Genomic DNA, 20,768 nt, shown 5'->3' on the forward strand with positions numbered 1-20,768 from the left:
GGAGGAAAGAAGCCACAAAGTCAACATGAATTGTCTTCACAATCTACCAATGGCGCACGGAAAAAAGTTCAGAGGTAGAAAATGGAACCCCTGAAAAAAGAACAGCCTGTTGATATTCACTGCCGTTGACGTTGACATGTCCAACAATGTAAACCAGGATGTAAACCTTTCAGTGTACCTATGCTAGTTTTACACTTGAACGAAAATATATCAAAAATTGCAGGAGATATTAAAAAAACATGAAACTTTATAACACCCTGTAAATCAGTAACGTAGCGTTTGCGGACCTATGTTTATATGAACGTTTAGTCATAAAATAAACCAAAGAATTAGCACCTTCCGTATTTACAGCAGATTAAGGTATAACAAACGCCGATCTTTCTGGGAAGTTCTCGACAGTTTCCGAACGTTCTCGAATATTCTAGAAGATACACGTCATATTTCCAAGAAAGAATACGCCCATCCGCCTTGGTTTCTTATCACCGTTGACTAATCTTTCACGGTGTCTCGTTGTCTATCAGGATTTCTGAAATATTCGTTATAATGTCTTATTTTTTTAAACTATTGTATTAGAATCGCATAAGCTCGACAATATAATGGTTTTATTTTAGTATAAATATTAGTATTAGTAAAAAAATGTAAACTAATGGGAGATAACTGAGGGCGTTCTCTGAGATACACGCAGAGAATATTTTCTAGCTCATTTTAGGGAAATGTGGTGACTCAAACACTTGTTAAAAAGTGGTTTCAAACAAACGAATAAAGTATCATGAATAACAAATGTTTAAATTATTACCATGTAGATTAATTAAATCCCTTTTATTGTCGCTTTTGTGTATAATGAAATAATTCAATGTATACCTATTTAAAATAATAAAGCTGGGGATATGTGTACACAGTAAAGTACATTATAGAGAATAAATAAAACGGTTCTGTTCAATTTTTAATTGCTCCTCATATACGCAGCACAACACGGCCATTAGTAAAGAGCGCATAATGGCATCGCAAATTGTGTATAATTATATTCGAAATAATACATAAAGACAGAATAATTCAGCATCAAAAGGTATAAAAGGGCACGATATTCACAAAAATAATGAATGAACTGTAAAGGCAGAAAGAAGCGTGCGTCTTATTAAATAGTAAAATCCCTCGCCGCGAAACGTTCATTTGGAATACATTAGAAGTTCTTTTTTAAGGCGTCATTTTCTGTAATTGCACTATCCAATTACTAATTACCCTAATGGCCTTTTCCTAAATAATACGAACGGCACGGCATACCGAATTTCACACTCGTCTGTTAATGGCGACCATCTGCTCTGACGTAAAAATTACATCGTCACCTACTGAGGACGGTGGTCTTAAAATTTTCACGAAAAAAATGTCGAAGTTAATGGAAAGTTTAAATGAATTACGCGGTTATTAATAAACAGCGCCTCGGTATTTACGAAACTTCCTATGTTTGTAATTATTTTGCAAAGTACTTCGCCCCGTTAATTGCATTTGCATCTTGACAGTTTCTTGTTGGTGGCGTGTCACCACTGGTTAAGGTAAGAAAGCGGTTGTCATGAATTATTCAGGAACGTCTTACACGGGATGACACTCTTAATTGGAAATAAGGTTGCGATCTCTGATATAGATTATTTACGATTTTAAATCGATTTTCCATTAACTCGAGTTTTGAACGTGCTCTAAAATTGCTGTCATTAAATTACTTTAATGAAGATATAGAAAAGGGCGACATGGCGTTGGTTGTGTAGTTCGGAAGTGGGGATTTATTTTTTTTTTTGTAACGACAGCGTGTCTTATACAACCTTTTATTGCCGTATTTATATACAGATAATTTAATTACCGATTAAGCGTACACATCATTACAACTTCCAATCTTAACCAATTAACGTTATTACTATTTTATTCATTAGGTCAAACAAAAAACGCAGATAAGTCAGTTAGTGAACGTACATGTTAATCAGAGTTATCAAGAAAAACGTTTTAATTAGTGGTTTAAGATTATTGTGGATGCATTAATACATTCATTATGATGGCATTACATTAATGCATCACTATTAATTACGAGGAACGACTCGTAATTAAGAAACAATGACCCAAATGATAAATTATCCAAGATATTTGTAATCTTACATACGAAACCGTTTTTTGTATCAGTTTTTGGGATAGTTAATGGCAAACAGCGCTACGAATTATAGGCAATTCTCTGTGATAGTGCCTTCTGATTAAGATTGATAAATAAAAGTACCTTACCAAAAATTACTTTTAACGCATAATTTATTACTATAAAATAAAGCCGCCAACAGGGGAAAAATTATTGTGGAATTTCGAACAGTCACAAAATAATTTCTTTGAGTTATAACTATTCCTAAGACAAAATGTCTACTATGGTCTTTAACGCATTTTCCAACCAAGTTGGGTGCGGTATTGCAGCCACTTACTCTGTCCGTCCATCCATCCGTCCGCTACTCCTACAGTTTTCAATATAACAGGGTACCCATTATGTATGGGATATAGTATATATCTCGGTAAATATCGACTACATACAACATTTTTCTATATGAATTGTTTACCATTTTATTTCCCATAATAAGGCAGCATTCCTTTGGTTTTATTGCAGAAAACAAATGAACAACTACAAACAATTGAATTTGTTTAAATAGCAATGCACATTTTCACTTGACTCATTTGACAGAGATTTTTTTCTCTTTTCAATGACGTAACACGTTAGCACCAAACATTTTATTTCCCATAATAAGGTAGCGTATTCAGTTGTTTTTATTTCAGAAAACAAATGAGTAACGAAAAACAACTGAATTTTTTTAGATGGCAGTGCACCTTTTCATTGATAGAGATTTTTAGCGTATTTTCCTCAATGTGAAAAATCGCTATTGACTGCACTTTAAAGTCCGTCCGTCTGTCCGTCACACGTACTCTTTCTAAACCACTGAACCGATTTTGGCGATATAGGGCTCATTTGAAAGGGCTTGGTCCAAGGATTCCGTGCATACCCATATTTTTTGGTTTTGCGTATGCGTAGTGTCAAAAATTTGGTTTAACGGATGTGCAATGCTAACTTTTTTATTTATGAAGATATTTAAATGAAACTTTATATGTAAACACTACCAATATAAGTAAAATTAACGACATTTTCGAAATGTTGTTTTGCCCATGCGCAATGCCAACTCTCTTATTTATAAAGGCATTTAAATGAAATTTTATACATAGGCATTTGTCATAAAGACAAATATAACACCAGTTGCAAAATTTGGTATTGCGCATGCGCAATGTCACCTTCCATACTTACTGAAGCATTTAAATGAAATTTAATACATAGGCACTTGGAATACAAGCAAATCTCACACCAACTTTAAAATTTGGTTTTGCGCATGCGCAATGGCAACTTTCTTATTTATGAAAGCAGTTAAACGAAATATCATATGTAGACACCTTGAATGAAACTATAACTAATACCGGTTTCAAAATTACTGTTAACGCTTGCTGTATATTTTATTTCTGAAGGTATTCAACGAAATTTCTAATGTACACAATGCGCAATGCTATTTACGAAAGCATTTAAAAAAAGTTCCATATGTAGACACTTCGAATAAAAGTAAAACTAATGCCCATTTCAAAATTTGTATGTATTTGTATACGCTCCACTATTTTTCATTAAACTGTATAGACTTCGACGATAGGCGGCTCATGTGAAAGAGAATGGAGTAAGGATCTCGTGCCTACCGGTATTTTTTCCTGGTCCTAGCATTAATATTATTAGGAGGAAAATACGGTCTCGTCATTTATGTTCACCCACGTTCACCCGCAATTCGCATTTTGGTGGATTTCGCAAAAACCCTCCACAAAGGTGCCTGAAGGTGGTTCATTTTTCCCCTAAGAAAAAAAGAAAACTGCGTTACGCAGGAGTCAAAACTCACCACGCCAGTATAACACGCTCAGGGATGGCGCCCAGATGTCGCCGACCCCACATCATCTAGCCCCGTCCCTAAAATTGTTAATTACATGGCCCCGCTACGCTAGGTATACCTAAATTAACTAAAAATGCGCAAAAAACACAAAAATGTAAAAGGATTAAGCTTTCTACAATTTTACTTAAAAAATCAGTACCGTAGAAATAATACACTATTGGAACACTATTTTTCATTTCCTTGTTTCCATTGCTTACCTGTTTTATATAAGCAAAATTCGTTTTTGGTCAAATTTACCCACATTTTTAAAAACCCATATATCGCTGAAAATAGCAAAACATACTGTGTGCTATTTCTCAAAAACTGTAGTGGCTGTGAACATTACTTCTACGCCACTGAGTCATACGGGAAATGTAGTAGGCCATGGGCTGACCAAACCAAACAGCAGCATAAGTAAATACGGCCCAGAAATGAGCAATACCAATTTAACCGACAGTGTAACTCATAGGCAGCCACTTTCTTTGTCCTACAATTTTCAATATATTTAGTTCGCTCTTTTTTATTTCGGTAGCTTATAGCTCTGGCACTTGAGGATTAATGTACCCAATTCCGTGTGCCCAAGGTGCGCAATATCAACTTTCTTGTGTATTCATATATTTTGTTGAAGTTTTAACCGCAGATCTAGTAAAGGAAAACGTATCGCATGTAGTAAAAATCAGAGGTGCGCATGCGCAGACTGCGCAACGCCAACTTTATAAACATTTCTTTGAAATTTTAACCATAGATGCTTCTGGTAAAGAAAACGCATACCTACCTATAGCTTTGTCCTTTTGGGAAGTACTGATAAATGCATGGAAAATGCGTTTAAGTTACTGACCTTAGGGCGAACACCTTTTTACTTGTATTTAGTTGCACATGATGACAAATTAAAAAGTTTCAATTGGCCATATTTTTCTGTATGAGAAATTTCAAAATATACTCCAAGCAGTTTTGTTTGTATGAAAACCTCGAAATATACATATTTTTAACTAGTCACTAGTGAAATTGTTGCAGAAAACCAAAGTAATGGAAATGGACACGCTAAATAATTAATAAGAAATCCGACCATTCTATTCGTTTTTAAGGTTGGAGCCCTCGCAAATATAAATGTTTGCAGCTCGTCGCCTCAAATTATACCAAAGTTAGACACCTTTGATTTATTAGTTAGTCGAAATTATGGTTGTTATTTATTTTAATTAACAGTTCTTTGTATCTCACTTCCTTAATTAATGTGATATAAAAACAAATTACGCAATAATGTTGGAAGATTGATTTAGCCGACGCGACATTCCTTCATAATTATCCGCAAAATAATTTGGCGAGTCAATTCAAGGAATTGCACGGTCGATTTTCAATCATTTACCGGCGTAATTACCGCAATGAGCTGCAACGGTCGAGGTATGCGTGCAGAACTTTTAAAAATATTTCCGGATTGGCGTCCCCTGGATGTTGCGGTTAAAAATTTTAACTTAATTGCAATGATGGTCCCTTTTACCGCGCGTATCATCTAGAAAATAAACCACAAAGAGGTCCAAAAAATTCGAACGCCCGATTAATATCAACTAAATCCATTTTAATTACAGTCATATTTGATGTTATTGAAATTAAATGCTGGCCGTATATATGGGTTTTTACTATTAACCCTAAAACGGCTAAACCGCATAATTAAGGTTCTATCGATTTTAGTTTAATGTTGTGCAATGAAATGAATCGTAAATTAAATAAGGCGCTACATACTTAAGTTGTTAATATATGGAGCTCACTGGCCGGAGACGCCACAATGGCGCCTTATGAATAATTGAAATTTAATTTAAACGCTCCTTCAGATACACCAAAGTTACCTGGGTATCAGCAGTAGCGGTTATTCAGAATGTTTCATATTTTATATGGATCAGCACGCGACAATCGTCATCTATCGAATCGACGTTTTTTGCACATGAGTCATGTGAATGTGTGCCATCAAAACAGACTTTTCGATATTTCGTTCAGGCATTTTTCCAAGAAAAAAGCTTCGTTATTGTGGTCTGCTTTGGCTTGTCTAGGAACTCAAAGAATGTCGTAGTAAGGTAATTTGTTTATTAAATTTTTTGAATTTTCAAATTTTGGAATCCTTATTTGCATTTTCAGAGGTGCGTGGAGAGATTTTAAAAAAAAATTGTAATATACGAAAAACTTAAAAAAAACACTCACTTTCGTATGTTTTCTATATACAATTCAAGATGGTTTGGTGACCAAGCGATTTAAGCCCTCAGTTTAGTTTTAGAAAAACCCGAGGAAAAAACTTATTTGTATTTATTTATTAATTAGCTATAAACACTGATAACACTGCACAGGCACACAATTAAAAATAAAAATTACTACGCACCCTCAAAGATCATTATTCAAGAAACAAGAACTGAAGACAATAATTTCAGATTAACGATGTTAATTTTCGTCCTTGTGTAGGGCTATATTACGCCTACGCACTTTGGCCCTAAGATCTATTTTAGGTGCCCCAGGGTCTTACTCTGAGAAGGGCAGTTTGTTAAAAAATCTGATGATCCTCTCCGACTGCAGCTCCCTGACCTACTGAGGTGCCATTACAGCCAGATCCAGGTCTTTGGGTCCCGGAGACAGCCAGGTGTGTTCGCTGTCTCTTCTCGAAACAGAGGCGACATTGTGTTATCGTTCCACTATTTTCTGAGCTGGCTTCTTATCACTCCTCTAGTTAGCCTTGCTGGTGCTCCACAGTAGGGTTCCAATTTGGGGATGTCTGGTGACGACCTTGGCGAGGCGATCTGTCTCCTCGTTACCGACTAACCCCTCATGGCTTGCCACCCACCCTAACGAGTAACGTAACACAATTACGCCTGGCCATTTCTTCCAGTTTCGTGGCACTCCATAAGCAACAGAGCAGCTTTCAGGGCAGAGAAAAGGCTGCTATAAGCCTTGACTATCCGAGCAGTATTTGCATGCACCCAGTGAACTGTTCTTACAGACTTCTTTGTCACCACTATAAAGGGATTGTCGTGGCAGAATTCGGAAGTCATGTAGTCTAAAATCCTGTATATGCACCTTTGCGTATTCAGTCCACCGCACTTCAGAGCAATCTGATTGCTCGCCTCGCTGCTTCGTTCTTCACCACTAAGTGAAGAGGGAGGAGGTCCAGCAAGACCTCCATGGCAGCTGTGAGTGTAGTAGTCATTGCTCCCGTAATACTCAAGACAGGTTATTCGTTACAGCCTGTTTAGTTAACTACTCTTGCTTTAGACCACCATACTACCTCAAGGTAGGTCAAGATAGGCCTAATTACAGTGGTGTGTATCCAGAAGGAGAGACGGAGATCCACATTTGCTCCCCATAAGGCTTCAACGGCTTATTAAAGCCGTGGTGGCCTTGTTGACCGCCATGGTGATGTGAGGCTTCCATAGTTACCCTCTTGTCCAGCATAAATCTTTGCATTTTGGAGTGCATTCCAGCTGCCCAATCCTAAGTCTCGTTCGCTTCGTAAAGGGCACTGTTTGTATCTTATCCGCGTGCACTTTTAGCCCCCGAGTGAGGTACCACGTACCATTCCTGCACTGTAGTAAGAGCATACTGCGTTAGGTTACACAGAGTGGCTTCATGTTTCTCCTTCAATAATATAACTAAATTTTCCCAATCGGTTACCTGAAATTGCAAAGTCATGCAAAATATTTATATTTTAAGCATTTTAATTTGTATCTCAAAGTAAAAAAAAACTCAAATAGCCACTCTTCATTGCTTTTAGAATGCCACATTACATTTTGGATTTAATGTATAATAATAATAGTCACTAACTTAAGCATGCATGCGAAAATTGACGCTTTCTCACAACTATTTCGGAATGCGAACTCACGATTGAATGTCTATCATAATGGTATACAGGGTGACACTTTTCAAACTTTCAATGGGCGATATCGTTTTTTATATTAGAGGTATCACAAAATGGCCAAAACCGTTTCGGTAGAATCGAGGGGGAAGCAAAATGGTCGTATAAAGAAGGAACCAACTTCAACCTCGTACCCCCCGCCTCCCCCTTGCCTAAATTTTGAATTGTGACGTATCACTTGTGATACATCATTGGAAAGCTCTTAAAAAATGCTTTTCAGAAATACCATACACTGGTGCATTTAAACTGCCCATTCACAAATTATGTAATAAAAATGAGTAATTTGAGTATTTGATGAATTTGTCAGTGTTTGAAATAAAAAAAATTTCTTAGATCTAGTGATGCTTTGGAAAAACAATGACAGCAATTTTTAGTAAATAATAATTTTCTATTGCTTTATTTGTTGATCGGTTATTATTATTTTAGTCTCGTTTTTAGCATTTCTTGGCAAGAAAATTACAAATTTTGAATTTAACTAAAGATTTCATAATGGTGTACACGTTAGCCGAAAGAGTTGAAATTATTTTCATCTATGGTTCTGAAGCGCGATCTGCATTTACAACAGCAGCTGTTTTTAATGCCCGGCACCCAGAACGACGTGTCAGTCACACTTATGTTGCAATGTTAGTGACTAAATTTGAAGAAACTGGGTCAGTGGAAAATAAGAAAAGAGACGGACCAAGAATAATGGATGAAGCTACTCAGATTAAAGTTTTAGGTCATTTTGGTGCAAACCAAACGTCATCTATTCGAAAAGCAGCGACTATGACCGGACTTTCGCGAGAAACTGTACGACGAACTCTTAAGGTGCACAAATTCTACCCTTATAAGATGCAGATTGTACAGGAACTAACCGAAGACGACTCCGTTCGAAGAATCCAATTTTGTGAAATAATGACCGAGAATATTCAAAACAATCCGGAACTGGTGAAAAACATTTGTTTTAGTGATGAATGTACATTCTTTTTAAATGGAAATGTGAACAAACATAACTGCCGGTATTGGGACGATAAAATTCCTCATCTTTTTCGCGAGGGGCATACTCAACGGCCCCAAAAAATTAACGTCTGGGCAGGTATCTTAGGTGATAGCATTATTGGTCCTCTGTTTATCGAAGGAAATTTAACTGGAGATACTTACCTAAACATGCTACAAAATACCTACCGTCGAGCCTCTCATCACTCATGAAATAGAGAATCAAATAAATCCAATTGACGGAAACATGAATTTGATTGAAGATTTCATACATTTTCAACAAGATGGGGCTCTTCCTCATTACTCTATGGCTGTGAATTTTTAGATGAGAAATTTCCGGGACAGTGGATAGGACGAAGAGGGCCTATAGAATGGCCAGCACGATCTCCAGATCTGACACCATTGGATTTCTTTCTTTGGGGTCATTTAAAATCGGTTGTGTACAAAACTGAATCAGCTTCCATAAATGATCTTCGCTACCGGATAGTCAGGGAGTGCCGTTCACTTTCCAGGGAAGTGTATAAAAATGTTAGAAATGAATTTGAAAACCGTTTGTGGTATTGTTTAGAACAAAACGGTGAACATTTTATTAAATAAAAGTTGTTTATTTGCGGAGTTCAACTTTTAGTGTAATAAATTGTGAATGGGCAGTTTAAATGTACCAGTGTATGGTATTTCTGAAAAGCATTTTTTAAGAGCTTTCCAATGATGTATCACAAGTGATACGTCACAATTCAAAATTTAGAAATTTAGGCATGGGGGTGGCGGGGGGTACGAGGTTGAAGTTGGTTCCTTCTTTATACGACCATTTTGCTTCCCCCTCGATTCTACCGAAACGGTTTTGGGCATTTTGTGATACCTCTAATATAAAAAACGATATCGCCCATTGAAAGTTTTAAAAGTGTCACCCTGTATAGCATCTAGTGGCAAGAATCAAATATATTGTGTTGAACTGCAAGAAACGTATTGTAGTGAAAAAACTGCCTTTGATCTACATTTGACTTGCGTCTGCGTGTCCCCTTTTTGACAAGGCAAGGCCCGAAGGTATTCGAATATTCGACGACTATTTCACTTCAGTATTTTATATCGGCAGAATAACGTAACGGCTTATTTTCTAGGCAAACCTCTTATCTGTATCCGCTTGGGCAAAACCAACGTGCTGGTTTGGCTTTTATCGGACAAACTGCGACAAAATCCAAATATAATATTTGTCAGGTTAATAATTTGTCATCCGTATTCTCGTGATAGTCTGATAATTCGAAACATTGTTTACGAAATATTGTTTTGGTTTCGAGTTTTTTGCTTTTTGGGATTTTTGCCAATGAAATTTGTTTAGAAAAATCTCATTCGTCTTTGGTTCGTAACTTTGACGATAAATGACATTTTCAATTTACAAATTGTCATCAACCAACACTTAGAAAAACTACTTCTACTTGATTTGTTGATATTATACACTGTGTCCAAGATAAGCATGTCTATCATGAGGATCTTCGAAACTATAGAAGATACGACGATGGTCAAATTAGAGAAAAGATGCGCAATTAAAGATTTATCATACTTTAAAAAAACTCCAAAAATTACGATTATTTCCGAAGATATGTGAGAAAAACCGAAATTTTCCGATTTTGTTTTTATCTTTTTCTTATGTTTAAACAGATGCAAAAAAATAAAAAAAACACTTGCACATGCCACTTTTGAGCTCTACAAGACACCGTCGAGAGATTTTCAATACAACGTTTTGGGGAAATCATGACCAACATCATTTTTTTATACAGTCCGTAAAAAAGTACACACTGGATTGTGTAACATTTTTTATTACGTGTGCCGACGATATACGGCACACAAAAAAACAAAAGTTGGAAACTGTTGCTTTCAACAGGATGGTGCACCCGCCCACAACGCCCTAATCGTGCTTGAATACCTATCGGACAAATTTTCTATTCTCCAGAAAATTGAAGAAACACAAATTTGAAACTTTATGGAAGTAGCTCCCAAACGAATAATTTTATCTAGTTGGTTTATTTGGATTGCCGAATCACGTCCACGAAATTTTTGTTGGCATATTAAATTATTACAATTCGTATGCAATATCCAAAAATGTCTCTTCCTTAACTCGTTGCTTAGAAGCAACAGGTAGAACGGCGGAACTTTCGGCTTAACCTTTTTATATGAACAAACTTGTCAAATAGCTTTTTGATACATTTCGAAAAAAGTTATTTACATCTTACCGTCCAAATCGCCAGAGAATATTCGAAAGTATGTTGTCCTAACCCAAAATCTAGTCGCGCATGCGGAAATCCAGCGCACCCCAAATAAGCGCGTCGGAATATTTAGAAATCTAAAGATTTTTTTTCATTTTCGTTACCAGTAACACAGTTGGCATCACCGACAGCGTTCAATTAGGTTTGGTGAGTCCCCTTCTCCGTCACTCCACTTCAGAGATATTGTTGTGTAAACTGCAGGGGGGTATTTTTCTCTAGGTTGACATAATGCCGACGATGAGAACGAGCCACCCTGTAGTTTACGTGCTGTGAACGCAATTTGGGTTTGGCATTGGAGGTTTCAGACGGGACATCCTCTACAATCTTGTGATTTATTATTTTTAGGACATGAGGGAGACAGCATTTCAGGATTCTATTTAATGATCATTGTAATGTTTAGTTGCTTTTTTTGCATTGTAAATTGTGAATTAATATAAGTAATTTAAGGGCTGTTATTATTTCATGATTGTATGAAAGCCAAGGAAATCAAGAATAAGAAAACATTTAATTTAAAAAGACGTAAGAAAGAATTCTTATATGGACACATGTGCGTAGAAAAACTGATATTGGGCAAATTAATTGGCCAGTTTTGATAAAAAGAAACACCTGCATTAATCAACGCAACGCATATAGGCATTAATTTGGCGAAGTCAGTGGTTGTTCGTTCGTCGTCGGTCAATAACGAGGCGGAAAAAGAGAATGGAGGGGAGATTGCTTAAATAAGTGTTGCAAATTAACGACGCGACTGTCCGGATCATTTTTAGATGCTTGCGTAACTCATCTCATGAAGAATTTTCTTTAGGAATTATTTTGTCGCAAGTTAAGCTGATAGTTTTAGTCAGCCTGTTTACGTCAGAGTTAAGTTCCAGAAAGAGGCCGTCTCCGTTTAGAAGGATTTTTATTAATTGCCAAGGTCCACTTTAGGGGCACGGTAATGTAAAATTTTCGCTAGTACCCGTTCAGCCAATCTCAATCACAAGTTCGTCGAATGGGTCGATGAAAGATTTAATGACAAATGTTTCTTTGTGGTAAATTTCTTATGTCATTAGAGATTATTGTATAAAATGGACAGGTCTCTTAGAAATTAGCGGGTATGGGTAAGACAGCAAATAATAAGTTAAGAGATATGATATTATATTTAAATATGGAGGAGTGGCTCACTATATCGCGTGGTGTTAGAAGGAAAGAGGTCACATGGTCACGTGTTTATAAACCCGGTAAATTTTGAATTTCTAATTTGGGAAAGCCCATTTTTTTGCAATATAAAAATGTTAAATGATTTAAAAATACAAAAATTAAATTTTGTTTTAAAATCTAGTTATTGTGACCTTTTGAAGTCATTTTCAGTGACGAATATTGGGATGACAGTCTCATTTATTTTGATAAGTAGTAGGCATGTGAACGTTGTGAATAAAAAAATGTTGGTAGCTTATATTATAAGTAAACACAAATTGATTGTTTGAAATTACCACTCCCCATTTGGCAGAAAGTGCTCCTACACTTGGAAATTGAAATGGAACACACTGTATATTTTTGCATTTTTGGATTTTACAAACAATGTTACAACGTTGTTTTCGGTAATTTATAGGACGTTGGCTGAGAAAATATTATTTTTTAATCTAGGTGACCCCCTCCTAAAATTGTTGTCACAGTAGCTTACTCCGGTACTTTGAAACGCAATGACTAATTATTTGCAAACATAGAGTTAACTATTTTTTATATGTATCGGGACATGCTCCCCTGGCCCATTTGAGCGCTGTATGATCACTTCCGGTTTAATAGGAAATAAATTAAACAAATGTAGCAAACAAACTCCTGGCTATAGCTTGACATTGCGCATTATAAAGCTATGCTCATTTTTAATTTCATGCCATTCGGTTCATACGTAACGGAGATGTCAAAAGGGCCTTCCTTATTTTTGGCCTACATTGCCAATTCACGGACTCCGAGTTACAAATTTGATCAAAAAAATCTACCTGTAAGATTTCATCGTTATCGGTTCATTCGATTTCGAGATATACCAACGGACGGACAGACGCCGCAAAATTATGAACTTACTAGGAGCTCGTTTATAATGGGAATCAGAATTCTTTATTTATTTATTTATTATCCTTCTCTTGTTCTGGGCCCTCAACAAGATTGCGCCGAATGACAGAGTGACCCGCATAATGATTTTTGAGGCGCCCCTGCAGAAGGTCTTATATTGTTGTATGCTTATTTTACGAATTAGGAAAACTGCAGGAAAATCTAATTCGGAGTAGCCGACAGAAGGCTCGAAACTGATCTAAGAAAATTCCCATCTCTGTCACAGATAAAAAATTCTTACCCGCCCAAAATCAAAGTTCATGGGGTGAGTTGTTAGATTTACACACTGTATACAAGGTAGATAAATTCTTCTGGAAATTTCTTCAACAAAATTGTATCAAATGGTTAAACCTGGCTATTATGAAAAAAGGGTGCTTAGTGCCTTAGTGAGTTATTCGTGTCGTGGCGCCGTTTTTAATGTTTGTTTATTGCTAACAAGTGCAAAAGCGTGCATCCGAGATTAATTTCTTCAAAATAGTAAAAACCACGAGATCGAATTTTATATTATTCGTGGATATTACTTCTGGCCAAAAGAAGTTTTCGTTTTCCTTTCTCATTACGTGGAAAAAAACTGTTGCGCTTTTAATATTTCAATCTTCTGGAATGTGTATCAGATAAATTAATTCGGATGGCACTTCTGTTGAAAAGTGCGAACGGTAAGAGTGATTTATCGGCACATAATATAGATCGGTGTTTTTAAAGTCAATTCCTACGACGAGAAAATTGCCAGGTCCGCGAAATTTGTCAAAATTTCAACATTCTCTTCGCACCTGTCCAAACAAAAATAAATGTAAAGTATCTTTTAAACCGAGCTTAAGGTTTTACGAGATTCTCGAAATAATTTCCGTTTGTCCAGAAAGAAAAATATTTCAAAATTAATAGGGGTGCATTTTAAACATGACAAATTGTATATTTAGTGAGCCTCTATCAATAGAATATCTTTAACAGTCCTATTTATTTTCTAATCTAATCTCTTGGGGATGTTTCTTAACAAAACATCTGGTCTTAAATACTTCAGCGACCCTCGAAAAACCACAACTGAAAAAAATCCCTTCGTCTTTTAGCACATTTTAAAAATTGTTTGGAATAGCGTGCCACATTGACAATTAAAGCAATTTGAACGCAACAAACAAATTATACTCACCGATGCTTATTACCGCCAAACTACAAGTAAATTTAGACGATACTAAACAATAGACGGAGTTTAATTTTATTAACATTGATTTTTATCAGATATGTTTGTTTTGCTTTTCTGTCCCAAGTATTCAATTAATTAATGTGCTATTAAATTAATTGCCATAAAAATAGATTAGATTTCATCATAATGGATTAAGTTAAATTATATTGTGTGTTCTCAATAAATTGATTGTATAGGCATATTGGTTAACCGAGAATTAATAATGTAATTTCTTTTATTAAACGCATTTTTATGTTGTAATTTAATGAATCACGACACAGGCAATATCAATTAGGTAACCTACCAAAAAAATATCGAAGCAACCCCTCGAATGGGAAAAGGTGTAGTTCCGTCGTGGCAATCCTTCAAAGCGGGGAGATTCTTTTATCATGCTATATTTATACATAATTATCGTAAAAAATATCAACGACCTCGGGTCGCGCCTTCATTCACAATATTAACTTATCTTTTTCATAATTAATTCTCTAATGAGTGGAAATTGTTAGGTACTATATAATTGCGTCAGTTGATTTCAGCTTTATCTTTTGTGTAGGCAGATTGACTTTTATTAATTAGGGCAAATTTAAATAATAATCGCTATCTGTCTTCCAATCCTGTAGTAAATAATTTGTAATTTAATTTTAAATTCATTTAAAGACTCGTTTTTTTTCACAGTCGAAGTCTTATAAGATCAAACATCCACTTCAGCTGTCCCAAATCGCTTCTCAGACAGGGCAGCTCAAAATTTTCAAGCAACAATTTTCGAGTTCCTGTTTGAAAGGGGAACACAAATAATATGGCGTTTGTTTTTTATCGTAACTTGAAGTAAAAACAGTTACACGTTTGACCCATTCCCTCATAGATCAAGCATCAGGATCAACATGTCCTTTCTCTAAAACCCCTGAAGCGTTATGTTAAATGTGGCCAGACTTTGAAAAACTATCTGGCTTGTTTTCCAGACTAACAGCAGATACAGGGTCACCAAGACACTTAAGTTTCGAGTTCCAAATTTAAATAGGTCTGTTTGGGATGGAATAACTGTTTTTGATATGAACCTTTACGGTGACTCCTGTAACTTTTGACGTTCAATAGATTCCTTACTTGGCCGGCATACCAAGTTTACCCTAAGCTTATTTTAGAAGCTATAAGAGGATCATAATTTCCTACATCAGCAGTTCTGTTTTTGGGGACTATGGTAATGCCAACGTAGTTACACAATTAAAAAAAATTATTTTAAACCGCAATAAACGTTGGAATTACGTGTTTATGTTAGACTGATCAATGTATTTCACAAGGTTCTTGAGGCAGAGTTGTGAGTTATTTAAAAAATAAAATCAAAAACCTTTAGTGAACAGAGTTTTTTTTTAATTTTCAGGTTACCATGTCAATCGAAGTTGTGGTAGATTACGTTTACATTGTAACGCGTCATATTTAACAACTGTTAACGGTTTTCATTATTTTATCGCGTTTTGCTCGGTTTTGCTACATTACCCGACAAAAAATCCGTGCCGTAACGAAGAATTACAGAAGCAAAACTTAACCGTAAGTCTCACTGCGATAGTCGGCGCTAAAAGTTATATAACCCAAAAATGTCATCGGGTTTACCAAGAAAAAGTAAGCAACTTATTTCTAATCTTATTCGTTATTTTGAAGGAGAAAGAGATATCGGTGGTTCACTTTTATCAGCCGCAGCAATAATAAGAGAAGTGAAAGAGTTCGCATACATAACAAGTGTCATTTCGCAGATAGTTGCGGATGCATTAAATATTAGCCTGCGAACAGTGACTCCTTTTTCACAAATTTCTAAATCGAGAAAACCTCTAGAAAGTTCTAAAAAACAAGGCAATGTAAGAAACCCATTAGCGATGTTGATGGTTTCACACAAGCTGTACAGTAAACAATGAAATGTGCAAAACTGAAAAAAAAAACAAAAAAAAACGTCAATTCGGTCGTGAAAATTTCATCAAAATTGATCAAAGTACACTGGGACTTATGGCGGGCAGTATAGAAACGTTCTCAAGGTATGATGTTGTTTATTGTTAATGAGTTCGATTTTGATTTTGAGCATGGTGAAGACCAGACACTTTACAATGCAATTCACATTGATATTTCATATTTAAATCTATATGTTGACATCGTTACCTTTTTAAAAGAATACGTTGTTCTCTGATATAGCTGACATCCGTGCGAATGACCATAGTGCATTTTTCTTGCATAAATTCACCTCCCTCAGCTTCGTATGCCTTTCGCAAACATCCACCCAAACAGGGAAGAATAATAACCCTTGAAATCCACTGTGTACCCAGAAACAGTAAGATCCCGCATTCACTCCGAACTTGAACTAATAAAAAAACTCTTCGACGTATGTTTGACTTAGCTCTAAACCGGTACTTCTAAATCAAGAAGGTGAGCATTGTGAATATCGAACCTCAACTGTTCGCTAATTAAGTAAAGCACAAAAGGCCAAAACAAATACGGATCTGTACTATACTTTAATAATATAAGCAAAAAACATTGGTCCCGGGACTGATCCTTGTGATGCCCGCTATTGGTTTTAAATCAAAACTATATGACATCTTACACAACCAATATCTAACGACAGAGGGTTTAGACACCTACATTAGTAGAGAACCCTTAGGGGATACCAGTGCCATGTGAATAACTTTCCCATTTCTATTATACTATAGTCCGTAAAATGAGTAAGTTAGCATATCAAATTAGGGCTTATATTAATACCGCGTATGATCTTTGCCGTTCTAACACAAGGCATTCGGGTTAAGATGCTCTACGTTGTAGGCGTTTGAAATGGAGGTTGCTGCGCCAAAAAGAGATAACAACAGGTAAGGCATGATTGTCAAAGCTTGACGCTTTTAAATGGATGTTGTCTCTTTTACAACATAAGGATCTTGAAGATGGAGATCGCTGGAGGTTCATTTTTAGCGCACCCTTGCAGTCTCTTTCTCTGTCCGTTCGTCTGTCCGTCTGCCCGAGGCCTTAACTACTCCTACAGTTTTCAAGATATTTAGTTCGTTCTTTTTGCATTCGGTAGCGTATCGCTCTGGCACCTGAGTCAAGGAAAATCTTGACGATTGAACTGCGCTTGCGCCGGCTGCGCAATGTTAACTTTTTTATTTATTAATATATTTTGTTGAAATTTTAATCACAGATACTTGTAGTAAAGGCAAATATATTGCCTATAGTAAAAATCAGATGTGCGCATGCGCAGACTGCGCAATATCAACTGCGCAGTAAGTGTCAACTTCCTATTTTTGATTTAGCCTCCGCTGATACCCACTACGATAGTGTGCCAAATTATTAATATACCAGATCTCTTGTGAGTTTTGGGCTTTTTTTTCAAAATGAGGAAAGTCCCTAAGATTGAAATAACATGGAACGAATAAACTGGCATATTAGTACTTTTTCTACAGTTGAGGTATCCGAGGGAGGACTTCTGACCACGACTGTACTCCCATATTCTTTTGACATGAGATGTCGAGTGCTTGCAATAACAGAAGGAAGTATTGCCGTTTAGATAAGATACCGCTTCGTACTAGAGTGTAGGCTACCCCAAGATCAGTGGGAAAAGTGGCCAAATGTAAATGATCATTATTCACTAATCTTCTACCTTCATCCCATAAAGGTAGCCTATGATGAGGAATGCTATATGGCGCTCACAATCGTTCTTGAAGACTGATCTCTGGCTTATGAACTGTGTGTAAGGTAACAATGTACCCGTGCCTTTATTTATGGAGCGTGTAAACGCTTCTTTACAAATGCACTACATTGACATCAATAGATGTCGCTAACTAATCATAAATGATAACCAAGTGTCATTTCCACTTCCTAGTCATAGTCCTAATCATGGCTGTATAAAAGGAGGTCCCTTGATTTTAGAAGACACTTCTTCCTGTCATTTGATGACCGAAAACCTGAATCCAGACCTGAAACTTATAATCATTCATCCGATTTCCGGTTTGCATTCGATACCGTTTCCGTTCCGCTTATATCCTTAACCCACCTGTCCCTGCACCCTAAACCTCGCCGTTCATTATAAATCATCCAGTCCTTGCAAGATGAGCCCTCAAACACCCGGAAGTTCGATACCTGTGGTGCCTGCGACCCGCATGTAGCCGGGAGCTGGCTTGCTTGATTTAGTCTTAAGATTGTGAACGTTAAGCGGAGGTAGTGGCCGTGTCACATCTTGCTTTTCGTTACAATAATATCGCCAGTCCAGTAGATACGAAGTGAGTCAAAGTACGGAAACTGGGAACCGTAGGGCCTTCAACCCGCAGTTCTCAAGTTTGCGAACGTTGACTTTGTTTCCACCTCGAGAGTGGTGTACTGGGGTCGTGGCCGTGTCACATCCTGTGTACCACCTCGAGAATAAGTACCATACCGCACTGACGGGCCGAGTATTCGGAAGTGCTGGTGTCATTCACCTAAAATAGAACCCGGCGGTACCAATCATTCGCATCCCGATTAATCGATAGCTTACCAACTCCCGGATAAAAACCCACTAATCGATAAAATTACAGCTACCGGCCACATTAGCGTACAGCTGAACCGAGACGATCGAGCTCCATATCGACACCTAAGATCGCCGCCATTTTACCTGAACCTGAGGCAACGGCAGAATACTACCGGATCGACCACACAACCAGGGATACCAACTAAATTAATATTCCTGTATTCTGTGGTGTACATACACGGTGTCCCAAAAACTTGTGTGTAGATCAATTTTATTTAGAGACTCTGGGGCACGACTGCAGCTACCCGCGTGCCCACCGAAAAACCCTTACATGTGTTTCTAAAAAAAACTCAAAACTTCGGAGTTTTACAAACGTCAATAGCTTGCATGGCATTTTCCGACTGTGCAATTACCAAGTAAGAAGGATAGAGGAAAATGAGGTGGTAGGCTGCTTGTAAGGAAACTCTTTCTTCCTCAGATTTGACTCAGTCTTGATAAAAATGAGTAGGTGGCTGAGGAAGTTAATACACAAGCCACACAAGCTCCCTGGAGAGGTGTACAGGTATAGCACAGCTAAAGTAAATGTTGCTTGCACACTTATCCCGTATAATGTCGCTAGATGTTCTATCGCAACCGCAATACTATTTTTATTAAAAATGGAAAGGATTCTGGTTTTAAAAAATTCATAGATTTCGCTCGGATCACTTGCGCCACCCTTCTGAATAATAAGCGTCGTTACATGCTCGTAATACTATCAAAGGGGATGTACGAGAATTTTAGATTAGAATAAATTAACAAAACAGTTGAGCACTAGATTAAGTAAGTATCGTATCGATAGTATCCGCGCCTTTCCTTAACCTACCGATTACGGCCGAGTATGGTACAAATCACCATTGTCTTTTAGCCTTGAACGAAACTCGTAACTTTATACCCATATACCAAAACGCATCATTTCTAATGTTAAGAGTAAGAATAAGAGAAAATGCAAACAAAGAACCAATGTAGAGACCAGAAATGTTTAAGTAAAAATGTAAATATTTTACATCAAAACTACGTAAATTGGGGTAAGGAGCACTTTCAATTGTTTATTTATTTGCAAAGTTCAGTGTGTTCAATCCATTTAACCAAATATATACTATATTATTCGACAGCTCCAGCCCCAACTGCTCTATACTAAAGGGTCTTTCACTGAGTTATAGTCCATTTGTTATTACTATTCCGATATGTAATTAACTCCACTAAATGCAGCGTTAACTTTTTTTTCCCTCACGTCGCCGATTAAACATAAACAGTTCTCTAAAACTAACTACAACGCGGTATTGTTGACGTACTGAATAAGAATGACCAAATAAAGTACCACAACGGTTAAGCGATTCTAGGTGGTATCGCTTACGTCAAAGAATGTTAATTGTGGTGAATTTCGCTTGCATCCAGTTTTTAGAACTGCAGTTTAATTGGCATCAGGTAGGCGTAAACAACATTACTGTAAACAAAAACTGGATGCAAGGGAAATTCACCTCAATTAACATTCTTTGACGTAAGCGATACGACCTAGAATCGCTTTACCGCTGCGGTACTTTATTCTGTTCATTCTTATTCAGCACGTCAACAAGAGCGCGTTGCAGTTGGTTTTAGAGAATTGTTTATGTTTAATCGACGGCGTGAGGTAAAAAAAGTGAACGCTCCATTTAGTGGGGTTAATTACACATCGGAATAGTAATACCAAATGGACTATACCTAGACGTTTTTGGGATAATTTTATTAAACGTTACATATAAATAAGACTAATTTTCTAGATGGCAGCAGTTTCGCTTAGACCGGAAGTCGACACTTGTTTTGTTATTAGATGTCTAATATATCAGGCCATTTGTGCTCAAACGGACCTCTAGCAAGAAAGCTGTGGGGTAGTTCTGATTTCTTTGATTCCACACGTTTTTTT

Source organism: Photinus pyralis, unplaced genomic scaffold, assembly GCF_008802855.1.
Source record: "Photinus pyralis isolate 1611_PpyrPB1 unplaced genomic scaffold, Ppyr1.3 Ppyr1.4_LG4, whole genome shotgun sequence".
In the NCBI taxonomy this organism is placed as follows: domain Eukaryota; kingdom Metazoa; phylum Arthropoda; class Insecta; order Coleoptera; family Lampyridae; genus Photinus; species Photinus pyralis.